This window comes from Ascaphus truei, chromosome 17 (assembly GCF_040206685.1).
Source record: "Ascaphus truei isolate aAscTru1 chromosome 17, aAscTru1.hap1, whole genome shotgun sequence".
NCBI lineage: Eukaryota > Metazoa > Chordata > Amphibia > Anura > Ascaphidae > Ascaphus > Ascaphus truei.
In genome coordinates this window covers 14,331,147-14,344,817 of record NC_134499.1, presented here as the reverse complement: position 1 = coordinate 14,344,817, position 13,671 = coordinate 14,331,147, and positions in this window count along the sequence as shown.

Sequence of the window (13,671 nt, the reverse complement as noted above, 5' to 3'; positions counted from 1 at the left end):
GTAAGCATAGCTTAGTTAATAAGGCCCATATTCATTTGTTCGTCAGTGACATTTTCATGATGCCTGACAAGTCGCTCTTTGCGGCGTTCCGCTTATTTCATATGCGGCAATCGAGTTTCAAGGGGATTTGTAGCTCTAGAATAAAAACCGCAGCACACCAAAAACTGTTTCTATGTGTCGTGGTGTATTGTCATACATCTGACATTATATAACGGAAATACATGGAGATCAGTACCTTCCAACGTATCGGTCTGGCGGGACCTTCCAGGGGAGCCGACTGCAATTTTTAGATCCACCTTATAAACCATTGTCGCAGGGAAACAAAAAACAGCGAACACAAGTAAAAATAATTGAAGCAGCTACTGAAGCCATGTGTTCAAAGCATGGCCCGTATTTCCTTTGGTATCCGTTATGTACACCAACATTAGGCAGATAAAAAATCCATGTGTATATGGTAAATTAAATTGTAAGTGATATTGTGCCTCATTTGGTCGTGGGATCACTTGCCTGGATGCACTTGCATTTGTCCCATGTTACATAGTTTTACATAGTTCATGAGGTTGAAAAAAGACATACAGTATATCCATAAAGTTCAAATTTAGATGACAGATATTTATCCAATATTTGTAATTACAGTATTTTGATCCAGAGGAAGGCAAATAAAAAAAAACAGTGAAATATCATCCAATGATATCTCATAACGGGAACAATTTATTCCTTCCTAACTCCAAATAGCGGCAATATGATTTGTCCCTGGATCAACATCCTCCCTATGTTTACTTTTTTGGTATATCCCTGTGTGACAGGATTTTAACCCCTGTCTAAAAGGGCTCAAAATAGAAAGAATGTATCTGACTGTAACGTGTAGCTCACCACAAACCAGACGCGATCGCGAGGCTGAGGTAGGGAATTGTATAAACGCCAACCCAAAACCGCGAGGGCACGCCTAGAGTGTAGATTGGTCTTGCAAGCCGAGTCAGGAGTATAGAAGGTAGAGTAGTCGTTATACTTGCCGGGTCTGGATTGGAGAGTAGCGGATGGTTGGGGTACTTTCCCAATGTCAGGATTGGAGAGTGGAGAGTAATCGTTGCGAGGATAGCCGAGGCCAGGAGTAGAGAGTTCGGAATGGTCGTATGTAAGCCAGGTCAGGAGAGGAGAGATGCGGAGACCAGGTACAAAGCAGGGGTCAGGCAGCAGCAGGAACAAGGCAGGATGCAACAAGGTACAAGGCAGGGATGTAGCAAGGCACAGCGTCACAGAAGGTTATGCTCAGCAATGAGTGAATGAGCAAGGCAGGCATATAAGGAACCTCCCTCCAATGGGAAGTCAGGGCGGAACCAAAAGGAAGGCGCGGCTAGGCTGCTGGGTCGCGCAGGTGCGCCCTATTGCACAGCCTGATTAGACCTGGGGTGGAGCTACGTCCCACGCGCGTCACTGACATCAGAGGGTGGCGACTCGGTCGCGCACCACTCGCGCATCGCCCATGCCCATCGTGTGAGCGGTGTCTGGAAGCGGGTCCAGAGAAGACCTGTTCCGCGCGTGTCACCGACGTCAGTGAAGGATGTCCAGAACGCTCACTACTCGTGCACCGCGCATGTCCGTCATCAGGGCGGGGGCGGAGCTTGGGATGCGATCCGGAGGGGAGACTGGCCAAACGAGCAGGCCGCATGTCAGAGCAGAGGCGGAGATTGAACGCGGAACCCGCGGAGGGACAGACCGGTCGCGCGTCGTCCGCACGCGTAGTGGAACCGTTGTGGCATCGCGCCTCCTGAGTCCTGACGGAATGGAATGGGGAGGTGAGTTTCGGCCCTCAGGATGGCGAATCCTCACACTGACTTATGAGTCCAGCAGGGAGCTGGTTAATTTCAGCTACAGACAATTACCAGTCTCCATGTGTATACTGAAAAATAAATATATGCGTAAATAAATCATAAGATCAGATGTTCTTGGTGGTTCAATTCTTCTTGCATGGCAGGCAGGGATCTCCCTTGAGGGTCTCACAGGATGAGAAGAAGAGAAAAACTCCAATAGTGCAGATGGTATGAACAGATTTATGTAACATGTGAAGAAAGAATGATTGTACTCACATTTTGTGAACAAAAGACAAAAAAAAGCGCACAACTCATAGTGTATTAAATGTGATTATATTAACTCTTTGCAGGTAGGTAAGTATCGCACGTACACTTAGTTAGAATAAATCAAGCAGTACATGTTAGGGACATGTTACCACTATGAAGTACATCAGGGATCCAGGATATCAGCATACACCGGTACACAAATGAAGGCAGTCCATGGTTCTCTGTCCTCTCCACGAGCCAAGCACTGGATCCCGTCCTTCTCCACCTCTCTCCCGCACTCCTCTGCTCGATCGGGCGGGGGGGGGCTGTACTCCACTAATGCAGGGAATCTCCCAACACCCTACCAGACCCAAACCGCTCTATGCTGACTTCACCGTGACCCTCGTGGCAAACACTGACGTCACCAGAATGCGCCGTCAAGCAGCTACCGGGTAAACAAGACGTCTAAGTGCTCAATAGTTACCACTAACTATGTAGTCTGGTAGAGGGCTGGAGGGTGTAGTGAAAGTATAAAAAGCAACTGCAGCTATCCTACGCGTTTCGTAAGTGTCAGACTTCTTCAGAGATCACATTTTGTACATTTTGTACAATGTACAGGGGTCTTGTCGGGAGGTCCTAGTCCCGACAGCTGTTTTAACCTTTTGGGTTGACCTGTTCCAGGATTTTGTAAGGTCCAATGAACTTGGGCCCGAGTTTGGAGGAAGGCAGTTTCAGCCGCATATTTTTTGTAGCCAGCCAAAAGTGATCTCCCAGTTGAAACGGGGGAGGTGGTCGTCGACATTTATGCGCCTGGGTTTTTTGCTGGAGGGCGGCTTTGGTCAGATTGGCCTGGATCTTCTTCCAGAGTAATTGGAGTTCTTGTATCTTATCATCCACTGCAGGAACTCCGGACAGAAGACTGGAAGGAGGAAGGGCAGCAGGGTGGTACCCGTAGGCACAAAAGAACGGAGATTCCTGTGTGGAATCGTGTTTCATAGAATTGTGGGAAAACTTTGCCCATGTGAGCAGATCAACCCAGTTGTCCTGTAGTTCAGATACAAAACATCGCAGGAATTGTTCTAAGGACTGATAGGCCCTTTCCGTGAGTCCATTGGACTGGGGGTGGTACGAAGAAGACAAATTAAGGGAGATGCCCATTCTTTGACAGAAGGCCTTCCAAAATCTTGAGACAAATTGGGATCCGCAGTCCGAGACTATATCCGTGGGGACTCCATGAAGGCGAACTATCTCCTTAATAAAGATCTCAGATAGTTCTGAAGCTGTGGGTAGCTTCCTGAGAGGAACAAAATGGGCTTTACGTGTGAAGTGATCAACTACTACCAGTATGGTAGTCATACCCCTGGAGGGTGGCAGTTCCACGATAATATGACCCCATTGCAATACCTGTCTTCGAAATTGGGGAGGGACAAATAGTTTGGACGAATGAGTGGATGTTGACCTGGGATCTTCTGCCTGGGCCTGTGAAATCTGTTGCAGAAGTGAGGATGAAACTGCAGAGATGACCTGAGAAGATGGAATGATGGGCCCTTGCTCTATCTCCTTGGCGTCGTCTGGAGAGAATTGCCTGGATAGAGCATCTGCTTTGACGTCCTTGGATCCTGGACGATAGGAGATCATAAAGTTGAACCGAGTGAAGAAGAGAGCCCACCTCGCCTGACATGTCCCGAGTCTCTTTACTCCTTCAATGTATTCAAGATTCTTGTGATCAGAAAGGATTGTGGTCTGAGAAGTTCCCCCCTCAAGCAAATGTCTCCATTCTTCTAGAGCCATTTTCATGACCAGAAGTTCCCGATTCCCAACGTCAGAATTTCTTTCTGCAGCAGAATTTTTTTTTAGAGAAGAAGGCACAGATGTGGAGTTTCCCATGAAAATGCTTCCTTTGAGAGAGAATGGCTCCGGCTGCCAAATCAGATGCATCCACTTCAAGCATGCAGTGTTTCATAGGATCTGAATGGATCAGCACAGGTGCAGACGAAAAGGCGGACTTGAGCTTCTTGAAAGCCAGAGGAGCCTCAGAGTGCCATATCTTAGGGCTCTCCCCTTTCTTAGCAAGAGCCTTAATGGGTGCAACCACCCTGGAGAAATTCCTGATTATCAAAGATAAAGCGCTCACCGAGCATGAAACGCGTCTGAGGACCTTGTTGCCTATCTTTTTGCTGTTATGCTTGTTTAAAATAAATACTTTTTAATTGGACATTAGCCTCCAGCCCTATATATTGCAGTGATCAGCCCATACTCAATTTTTTCCTTCATTCATTTCCGAACTGAAGCACGCCATTCTGGGACTAAGCAGATGCCATAATCCTGAGTGTTTATCATTACCCACGGATACAGATTTCTTCCTCCGGCAGCCAGTGTGTTTCTTCACTGCTCCAGCCGCCTAGACCGACGGGTTGACATTTGTGCACCTCAGCTGGGTGAGTGCTGTTTCTTCACCACTGACCCCCGGTTGTACATTTTTGTCTCCCTATTACGGTTGTGCATTATGGGGTTTTATTGTGAGCAGGACTTTCATTCTATGATATACACACATCATTGTGCTTTTCGGTTGGTGATTGGCATATGGCATTATAAGTCCCGGATTTATTCATGATACTATGACTCCATGCTGTGACATTTTGTAGCACCAGTTAGGGGATCTCTTGAATTTGATTATTGCATGGGCCTTTACCAACGATATGCACATAAGCATATACAACAAACAATGATCAGAAGAATCCAGCAACTGATTTTCAAATTCGCCGCCCATGGGCACTCAGCTCTGTCGGCCAACTGGCTGCCGCTTTGTTTCTCCTTTGGAGTCCCAGTGTCAAATGACGCCGCGGACATCACCAACGTGACGTCGCACGGAGTCGTGTTGCCATGGAAAATATATATTATAGTCATTCAGTGATCTCCAATAGAAGGAAATATACGTGATAGATTATGGGCCATACAATATTTACCAATCAGTGCTGTGCCATAAGACACCTTGTGACCCATCCACTTGACTGGGCTGGGCGGTGTGTAAGCATAGCTTAGTTAATAAGGCCCATATTCATTAGTTCGTCAGTGACATTTTCATGATGCCTGACAAGTCGCTCTTTGCGGCGTTCCGCTTATTTCATATGCGGCAATCGAGTTTCAAGGGTATTTGTAGCTCTAGAATAAAAACTGCAGCACACCAAAAACTGTTTCTATATGTCGTGGTGTATTGTCATACATCTGACATTATATAACGGAAATACATGGAGGTCAGTACCTTCCAACGTATCGGTCTGGCGGGACCTTCCAGGGGAGCCGACTGCAATTTTTAGATCCACCTTATAAACCATTGTCACAGGGAAACAAAAAACAGCGAACACTTAAGTAAAAATAATTGAAGCAGCTACTGAAGCCATGTGTTCAAAGCATGGCCCGTATTTCCTTTGGTATCCGTTATGTACACCAACATTAGGCAGATAAAAAATCCATGTGTATATGGTAAATTAAATTGTAAGTGATATTGTGCCTCATTTGGTGGTGGGATCACTTGCCTGGATGCACTTGCATTTGTCCCATGTTACATAGTTTTACATAGTTCATGAGGTTGAAAAAAGACATACAGTATATCCATAAAGTTCAAATTTAGATGACAGATATTTATACAATATTTGTAATTACAGTATTTTGATCCAGAGGAAGGCAAATAAAAAAAAACAGTGAAATATCATCCAATGATATCTCATAACGGGAACAATTAATTCCTTCCTAACTCCAAATAACGGCAATATGATTTGTCCCTGGATCAACATCCTCCCTATGTTTACTTTTTTGGTATATCCCTGTGTGACAGGATTTTAACCCCTGTCTAAAAAGGCTCAAAATAGAAAGCCTGTATATGACTGTAACGCGTAGCTCACCACAAACCAGACGCGATCGCGAGGCTGAGGTAGGGAATTGTATAAACGCCAACCCACAACCGCGAGGGCACGCCTAGAGTGTAGATTGGTCTTGCAAGCCGAGTCAGGAGTATAGAAGGTAGAGTAGTCGTTATACTTGCCGGGTCTGGATTGGAGAGTAGCGGATGGTTGGGGTACTTTCCCAAAGTCAGGATTGGAGAGTGGAGAGTAATCGTTGCGAGGATAGCCGAGGTCAGGAGTAGAGAGTTCGGAATGGTCGTATGTAAGCCAGGTCAGGAGAGGAGAGATGCGGAGACCAGGTACAAAGCAGGGGTCAGGCAGCAGCAGGAACAAGGCAGGATGCAACAAGGTACAAGGCAGGGATGTAGCAAGGCACAGCGTCACAGAAGGTTATGCTCAGCAATGAGTGAATGAGCAAGGCAGGCATATAAGGAACCTCCCTCCAATGGGAAGTCAGGGCGGAACCAAAAGGAAGGCGCGGCTAGGCTGCTGGGTCGCGCAGGTGCGCCCTATTGTACAGCCTGATTAGACCTGGGGTGGAGCTACGTCCCACGCGCGTCACTGACGTCAGAGGGTGGCGACTCGGTCGCGCACCACTCGCGCATCGCCCATGCCCATCGTGTGAGCGGTGTCTGGAAGCGAGTCCAGAGAAGACCTGTTCCGCGCGTGTCACCGACGTCAGTGAAGGATGTCCAGAACGCTCACTACTCGTGCACCGCGCATGTCCATCATCAGGGCGGGGGCGGAGCTTGGGATGCGATCCGGAGGGGAGACTGGCCAAACGAGCAGGCCGCACGTCAGAGCAGAGGCGGAGATTGAACGTGGAACCCACGGAGGGACAGACTGGTCGCGCGTCGTCCACACGCGTAGTGGAACCGTTGTGGCATCGCGCTTCCTGAGTCCTGACGGAATGGAATGGGGAGGTGAGTTTCGGCCCTCAGGATGGTGAATCCTCACACTGACTTATGAGTCCAGCAGGGAGCTGGTTAATTTCAGCTACAGACAATTACCAGTCTCCATGTGTATACTGAAAAATAAATATATGCGTAAATAAATCATAAGATCAGATGTTCTTGGTGGTTCAATTCTTCTTGTATGGCAGGCAGGGATCTCCCTTGAGGGTCTCACAGGATGAGAAGAAGAGAAAAACTCCAATAGTGCAGATGGTATGAACAGATTTATGTAACATGTGAAGAAAGAACGATTGTACTCACATTTTGTGAACAAAAGACAAAAAAAAGCGCACAACTCAGTGTATTAAATGTGATTATATTAACTCTTTGCAGGTAGGTAAGTATCGCACGTATACTTAGTTAGAATAAATCAAGCAGTACATGTTAGGGACATGTTACCACTATGAAGTACATCAGGGATCCAGGATATCAGCATACACCGGTACACAAATGAAGGCAGTCCATGGTTCTCTGTCCTCTCCACGAGCCAAGCACTGGATCCCGTCCTTCTCCACCTCTCTCCCGCACTCCTCTGCTCGATCGGTCGGGGGGGGGCTGTACTCCACTAATGCAGGGAATCTCCCAACACCCTACCAGACCCAAACCGCTCTATGCTGACTTCACCGTGACCCTCGTGGCAAACACTGACGTCACCAGAATGCGCCGTCAAGCAGCTACCGGGTAAACAAGACGTCTAAGTGCTCAATAGTTACCACTAACTGTGTAGTCTGGTAGAGGGTTGGAGGGTGTAGTGAAAGTATAAAAAGCAACTGCAGCTATCCTACGCGTTTCGTAAGTGTCAGACTTCTTCAGAGATCACATTTTGTAATTTTTGTACAATGTACAGGGGTCTTGTCGGGAGGTCCTAGTCCCGACAGCTGTTTTAACCTTTTGGGTTGACCTGTTCCAGGATTTGTAAGGTCCAATGAACTTGGGCCCGAGTTTGGAGGAAGGCAGTTTCAGCCGCATGGTTTTTGTAGCCAGCCAAAAGTGATCTCCCAGTTGAAACGGGGGAGGTGGTCGTCGACGTTTATGCGCCTGGGTTTTTGCTGGAGGGTGGCTTTGGTCAGATTGGCCTGGATCTTCTTCCAGAGTAATTGGAGTTCTTGTATCTTATCATCCACTGCGGGAACTCCGGACAGAGGACTGGAAGGAGGAAGGGCAGCAGGGTGGTACCCGTAGCACAAAAGAACGGAGATTCCTGTGTGGAATCGTGTTTCATAGAATTGTGGGAAAACTTTGCCCATGGGAGCAGATCAACCCAATTGTCCTGTAGTTCAGATACAAAACATTGCAGGAATTGTTCTAAGGACTGATAGGCCCTTTCCGTGAGTCCATTGGACTGGGGGTGGTACGAAGAAGGCAAATTAAGGGAGATGCCCATTCTTTGACAGAAGGCCTTCCAAAATCTTGAGACAAATTGGGATCCGCAGTCCGAGACTATATCCGTGGGGACTCCATGAAGGCGAAATATCTCCATAATTAAGATCTCAGATAGTTCTGAAGCTGTGGGTAGCTTCCTGAGAGGAACAAAAATGGGCTTTACGTGTGAAGTGATCAACTACTACCAGTATGGTAGTCATACCCCTGGAGGGTGGCAGTTCCACGATAATATGACCCCATTGCAATACCTGTCTTCGAAATTGGGGAGGGACAAATAGTTTGGACGAATGAGTGTACGTTGACCTGGGATCTTCTGCCTGGGCCTGTGAAATCTGTTGCAGAAGTGAGGATGAAACTGCAGAGATGATATGAGAAGATGGAATGATGGACCCTTGCTCTATCTCCTTGGCGTCTTCTGGAGATAATTGCCTGGCTAGAGCATCTGCTTTGACGTTCTTGGATCCTGGGCGATAGGAGATCATAAAGTTGAACCGAGTGAAGAAGAGAGCCCACCTCGCCTGACATGTCCCGAGTCTCTTTACTCCTTCAATATATTCAAGATTCTTGTGATCAGAAAGGATTGTGATCAGAGAAGTTGCCCCCTCAAGCAAATGTCTCCATTCTTCTAGAGCCATTTTCATGACCAGAAGTTCCCGATTCCCAACATCAGAATTTTTTTCTGCAGCAGAATTTTTTTAGAGAAGAAGGCACAGGTGTGGAGTTTCCCATGAAAATCCTTCCTTTGAGAGAGAATGGCTCCGGCTGCCAGATCAGATGCGTCCACTTCAAGCATGCAGTGTTTCATAGGATCTGAATGGATCAGCACAGGTGCAGACGAAAAGGCGGACTTGAGCTTCTCGAAAGCCAGAGGAGCCTCAGAGGGCCATATCTTAGGGCTCTCCCCTTTCTTAGCAAGAGCCGTAATGGGTGTAACCACCTTGGAGAAATTCCTGATTATCAAAGATAAAGCGCTTACCGAGCATGAAACGCGTCAGAGGACCTTGTTGCCTATCTTTTTGCTGTTATGCTTGTTTAAAATAAATACTTTTTAATTGGACATTAGCCTCCAGCCCTATCTATTGCAGTGATCAGCCCATACTCAATTTTTTCCTTCATTCATTTCCGGACTGAAGCACGCCATTCTGGGACTAAGCAGATGCCATAATCGTGAGTGTTTATCATTACCCACGGATACAGATTTCTTCCTCCGACAGCCAGTGTGTTTCTTCACTGCTCCAGCCGCCTAGACCGACAGGTTGACATTTGTGTACCTCAGCTGGGTGAGTGCTGTTTCGTCACCACTGACCCCGGTTGTACATTTTTGTCTCCCTATTACGGTTGTGCATTATGGGGTTTTATTGTGAGCAGGACTTTCATTCTATGATATACACACATCATTGTGCATTTCGGTTGGTGATTGGCATATGGCATTAGAAGTCCCGGATTTATTCATGATACTATGACTCCATGCTGTGACATTTTGTAACACCAGTTAGAGGATCTCTTGAATTTGATTATTGCATGGGCTTTTACCAACGATATGCACATAAGCATATACAATAAACAATGATCAGAAGAATCCAGCAACTGATTTTCAAATTCGCCGCCCCTAGGCACTCAGCTCTGTCGGCCAACTTGCTGCCGCTTTGTTTCTCCTTTGGAGTTCCAGTGTCAAATGACGCCGCGGACATCACCAACGTGACGTCGCACGGAGTCGTGTTGCCATGGAAACAATCATTTGACGCTGGGATTCCAAAGGAGAAGCAGAGCGGCAGCAAGGAAGTGGCCGACAGAGCTAGGTGACTTCCCTTTAGGTTCGATAGGCTAGAGAGTGCGGCAAATGGATATGCTTGCGGAAGTTTTTGCCGCTCTAGGTCCGGGCCTAATCGGAAATCTGCCACTGGAAGAATCTCTATTTACTGTACTTCTGTATGTTTTCCTGATTGCTAATTGTATACTGTTCCGTAGTCATTTTTTAAATCTGCCTTTCTAAAATTGACTGTTTTTGTTGGTCCCAAAAATGGCTCATTTTGATAAATTAATTTAAATGACAACATCATTTCTCAAATGTTCACTCACTTTAATATTTGTGAATATATCTACTTTATTAATGAATAGGTCTAGTATGATGCCCTTTGTGATTACTTCCTCAAATATTTGGGCCATATAACTGTGTTATAGGACAGGGGTGTGCAAGATTTTGTCGGGGGGGCACAGAGTGAAACAGGGTGGTGATAGAGGCAGGCGGGGGGAGATGATGGTATGCGGTGGGCCGCCAGAGTGAAGCAGAGGAGCAGCCGGCAGAGGAGTTAGGCTAAGGTCCCAGTGCCTGCACTGCACGCGTGCCAGCGAGGCTGGCGGCGCATGCAGCCGATTCCCCGGTTTGCAGTGAGCTGCAGGAAGAGAGACCGGGGGGGCGCGACCATGATGTCACCTGGCAGGTTCGCCCTCATTGGCTGAACCGCCGGGGGGCGTGGCCTAGCGCTCCGTCGCGAGTCCTGCTCTCAATTCTATTGAGAGCAGGAGAAACTCTCGCCACAGCGCTGCGCCCCCCCCATTGAGGGGAGGGCTCTCGTCCCTGCAGCGTCCGCCACAGCGGGCGCTGCAGTAGCAAGCGGGACCAAAGCCTTAGGAGTTGCACAGAGGCAGAGCAAGACGGCTGTGGAGGATTGCACCTCAGCGGTCCAATCTGGAAGTCTTTCTTACTTCCGGTGTCTATGCTGCTACAGCGCACTCGTTCCCCACCCGTCCTGCTCTGCCTTGGTGCAACTCGTAACGTCTCTGCCGGCTGCTCCTCTGTTTCACTCTGGCGGACCTCTGTCGCTGCATACCATCATCTCCCCCCATCTGCCTCTAACACCACCCTGTCCCACAGGTAGGCATGGAGGAGGAGGGGGAGAGAGCTGAGGAGAGATGAGGAGTAGGAGGGATGAGGGGGAGAGAGGATCAGGGAGTAGATGGGGAGGAGGGAGAAAAAAATTCTAGTCAGTATTATCTTATACAGTACTACTATGCTGATTTATTTAAAAACAAACCTATAACATTTGTCATGTTTTACTGTTTTAAAAATGTTATACCCATAAAAAAAGTAATGTGATTTGGAATATATAAGGCATGGGGGCCCGACTAATATCATGGAGGAAAAGGTGGGCTCGGTGTAAAAGTCATTTGGAGGTATGAATGACATGGGATGCAAATTCTTTATGGTTATCCTGGGCACCTTGATTTAACACCCAGAATTGGGTCTGGTAGATCTCTTGCATTATCTCGTAACGCTGTAGCAGGACCCTATTGACTATTTGGTAGTTGCCGACCTCCATCTCCACTTCACTGTAGGCTTTCTCCACTTTCCCTGTTAACCGGGGGACCATAAACTTAACCCACTCCTCCTCTGGGTGGCGGTGAAGGTGGCACCACTTTTTGAATCCCCTCAGGAATCCATCACTGTTCCCTGAGGTCTCATCAAACTTGGCAAACGTATTGTAAGTCATCCTTGCGGTGTTGCCGGCCCGCATGTCCCAACTGCTGGAGTGGGGCCGTCATGGGTAGAGCGGGGTGTTGCAGACAGTATCAGTAGCAGGACGATGGATCGCTGGTCTGCGGTAGCATCAGACCCTACGGCAGTCATTGCAGTCTGGAGTTGGCTTCCATGGGGAGCTCTGCGACTGGCTGGCTCTGCCTGCTCTCGCACTGGCGGAGCAGGACGTGGCCCTTGAGAGCGTAGTTGAGATATCTACTTTGTCCGCTATCTCTTCAACTCTTCTTTGCTCCTCATGTTGAGGTCTTGGATTAGTTCCGCCATGTGGCGTCTTCCCACGCGCAGGCCATAATCCTTGCAGTGGGTGGCTACCTTGGAGCTGTATTTGGCCGCCATGCTTCATAACATTTTCTTTCAGTCGTCTAAGACTAACTAGCTAACTATTTTGCATGTTAACTGGGTTCGTAGCACAGTGCTCCTGTAACCCCAATCCTTAATAATCTTAAAATTAGATCAACTCAGCGCTGAAATGTCCGCAAGAATTACAGCGTTGAGCCTGTGTGCAACCCACCGCTAGCCATCAGAAAAGGGCGTCTCTCACAGAAGACCAGACGACTTACACAGGGATCATAGCACAAGTCAGGGTAAAGTGTTAAATAAGCAGGGGTTTATTCTGGTGAAGGCAAACAGGGAACATCACAAGCATAAAAAAGTTCAAACACACAACATACAGTATAAAACACAAAATAGCCAGATTTGGCACTTACAGGGTTACATTTGGTCTCCTATCTCTATAGGTGCTGGGAGACTTAAGCCAGTTTACCTAGGTTATCTGCCACAAATCAGGCCTCCTTTCCGGCTACAAACGCCTCTGATCACCGCTGACTCGTATTTCCAGGCAGTCTCCGCTCTCCAGGACTACCCACAAGGAACATCGGACTAACTGGAACTCTGGAGCGAATTTGCATGTGTAGTTTTCCCCCTTCTGTTTCAAACCTCTGGAGACACAGCATTCGGCCAATCACAGCATGGCGGGAGGAACAAACGGACCAATCAGAGAAGCTGGGGTCTGGCCCTTTGCCGATCGTTATGTCAGGCCGAGCAGGAGATACGGATCGGCCAATCGGTGAAGCACCTACGGCTACAATTGCCAGACGAGATGATCTGGCCCAAAGTTCCACGAGTGTGAATAAGATGACACCGATTTGGCGGCCTCCAAAATTACTCCGCTTCTGGTCCGTGGGCAAAATCTACGGAAGTCATTTGGTCAAAACTTCCCTAGACACTGCCCTTTCCTCCAGGCCCTTCCAAGTCCTAGCAAACTGAGCAGAAACTGAGGCCTACATGCACTTTCATGGGCGGCACCCCACCCCCCCAAGCCAAGGTAAATCAACTGCCCAGCAAGGGAAAATGGTTATCAGGGAGAAAATGGTCTCTGACTTTGCCCCCTATATCCAGCAAGGCGGTACTGCAGCCCCACACGTGTTAAAGCATAAAATACAAAGCGCTACTACTTTCAAAGTACAATAAAGATTTGCAATGTCACATTGTTTTGGCAAATACATTTACAGGAAATTCCAGCGCCTCACACTAACCCTTGGGTCACGGCAGTGGCCCTGATGAAAGGGACAGCAAGACAGGGCTTAACCATTATTTTAACCGTCCTGCTGCCCTTTGTCACAACATCCACCGAGGACATGATGTAAGAGGGTGAGTGTGATGAAACCGAATATCCAATAGGAGCAGAACACCAGCTTCTCCTCCCTCTGGACGTGAGTAGAGGCCAAAGATTATATTTGCTTTTTTTCCTCATCAAGTTTAAAGGTGCAATCATACATACCCAGTGCCAATCGAGTGCCATACCCAGTGCCAATATAAATATATATGTATGTAACCCC